Consider the following 2,806-nt stretch of genomic DNA (forward strand, 5'->3'; position numbering starts at 1 on the left):
ATTTAATTTGCCTGTTTTGCATGTTAATTTGTCATTAATTTGTGTCACATATCAGTTTGTAACCAATGTAAAAAAAAAATATCCTCAGCTCCAAAATGCAGGTGTTTCAGACTAGCTCAGTGCTTTATGAGGTGGAGGGGCAGCCAGCGGAAATTCAGAGCCTAGGCGTTGGTAATCTTCTCTAGCTGTCACACATGGGGACACTACTTCACCGCCTAATCTACAGGGTGAGCTAGGCAGTTGAAGCACCCTAGGGTGCTGCCATAGATTTACATTACAAGTGCCCGTCCAAGAAGGCTCAAGATCATTGGCCACAGATAAAATAATGTAAAATCATGTTATATCTAATGTAGCTTTGATTGGACTGATCATGTCAACGTCATACTTTCACAACCTTAGTTAGCAAGCTAGACAAGCAGTCATCATCATGAATCACATCGACAATCTACTGGCAAATCCTTTTCAATCCTTGTCGCATGAATAGTAATTATAGATAAAATGTATCGTCGCTCATTTGCCATTGGATGTAGACATTACACAACAAGTCGGAAATCGCAAATTCAACAATCAGTAGTTTGGAAGGAATCAATGGCTAACTGCAAGCGTCGCAAAGCAATCACTATTTTGCTTCCCCTGCCTGCTATTCAGTGGAGAGGGTGTGTGGTCCAAGTCAGGGTTTAAGGATTTAAAACATCTGTCTGAAAGGGTCTCTTTTCCAAACTTCACACCATGGGCCAGAAAAGGTTGGATCCAAAAGGGTTCTACCTGCAACCAAAAAGTGTTCTTCAATACTTATTTTCCACCATAATTTGCAAATAAATTCATTAAAAATCCTACAATGTGATTTTCAGGATTTTTTTCTTCTCAATTTGTCTGTCATAGTTGACGTGTACCTATGATGAAAATTACAGGCCTCTCTCATCTTTTTAAGTGGGAGAACTTGCACAATTGGTGGCTGACTAAATACTTTTGAATACATTTGCACACACCACTTTTCCTTTATTTATTTTTTTGAATTTTTCATTTCACTTCACCAATTTGGACTATTTTATTTATGTCCATTACATGAAATCCAAGTAAAAATCTATTTAAATTACAGGTTGTAATGCAACAAAATAGGAAAAACGCCAAGGGGGATGAATACTTTTGCAAGGCACTGTAAAAGTTGTGATTCAGAACACAGTTTAGAGCTGTGTCTGGGGACCCAAAGGGGAGCACGTTTTGGTTCCTGCCCTATCACTACACTAAAACACTTGGGTGTCACAAGAGTTAATGACTTGTCACTTAGCTTTAAGATGAAAAGTCCAAACATAGATCCACATAGATCCATGCTATGATGATCTCCTGCCAAAGAAAATCTAAGATAATTATGTTGTATTAAAACAAAAATCTCCATAATTGGGCAGAGTAATGGACAGTTAGCATATTCTGTGCCTGAGCTTGAACTGGGCAGAGCTGGTTTTGATGATTTTGTGGGGGATCCTAATGCCTACCTCTGGTAGTGTCGACTCACTATGTGGAATACTGTGGGCAAATACACAATGAAAAGAAAACTCAATAAGTCAACTGACAAAATGAGTTGAGTGGGTTGACATGATGTTGACAAGCATTTCAATTTCATCCTAGATCTCACATACAATTTGGTTTGAATCCAATCAACCATGATCACAACACACTCACCACAAGCAACGGGTCAGTCTTGGTCTCCACATTGTCTGAGGTCTGTGAAAACAGTTAATGGAGAGCAAAGGGGGTGTTAATAAAATTATGCAAACTCGTGTTTTCTTTTGTGGGGATTTTATAAGGCAAAGTGCAGATATATCATAAGTGTGGCATATTAGGAAATAGGATAGTGGGAGAGTTGGTTAAAACCTCTTAAGGATCTGACCCTTGTTTTCAATTTTCGCCTAAAATGGCATACCTAAATCTAACTGCTTGTAGCTCAGGACCTGAAGCAAGGATATGCATATTCTTGATATCATTTGAAAGGAAACACTTTGAAGTTTGTGGAAATGTGAAATTAATGTAGGAGAATATAACACATTAGATCTGGTAAAAGATAATACTAACAAAAAAACTTGCGTTTTCAATTTTTTTTTTTTTTGCATCATCTTTGAAATGCAAGAGAAAGGCCAGACAGTGATGTAGTATTCTAGATGGAATTTAGATGTTGTGCACCAGATGGCAGCAGTGTGTGTGCAAAGTTTCAGACTGATCCAGTGAATAATTACATCACTACATAATATTTTGTGTCAAGTCTGCCAGGAGTTTTCCCAAATATGCCGAATTGGTTTTCAAGTACATAACTATTGAGAACATACAAAATTTAAGTTTGCACACTCCCAGGACTGTCTTAAATGATGGATCATTAGCTTCCTATAGAAAATGCACTAACCTTCACACATCTAGATGGCCGGGCGGGGTGAGTGTGGAGTCAGAGGTCAAACTGTAGAACCCAGTTCCTACATTTGAATATAAAAATTGATTTTCCAAACAAAACTACACTACATTTTATTTCTGGGACACTCAGGATGACAAATCAGAGCAAGACTACTGAATGTAAGTACATTATTTACCTTCAGAGGGGAATGTACCAAACCAGTTGCCATGATAAAAGTGTTTTGTTGTTGTGCACTATCCTCAAACAATAGCATGGTATCTTTTAGCTGTAATAGCTACTGTAAATTGGACACTGCAGTTAGATAAACAAGGATTTAAGCTTTCTGCCCATATAAGACATGTCTATGTCCCGGAAAGTAGTCACATATCGCATGTTGAGCAACAACCGTCCCGTATAAGGGACACC

The sequence above is a fragment of the Coregonus clupeaformis genome, unplaced genomic scaffold (genome assembly GCF_020615455.1).
Source record: "Coregonus clupeaformis isolate EN_2021a unplaced genomic scaffold, ASM2061545v1 scaf1337, whole genome shotgun sequence".
NCBI classification, from domain to species: Eukaryota; Metazoa; Chordata; class Actinopteri; order Salmoniformes; family Salmonidae; genus Coregonus; species Coregonus clupeaformis.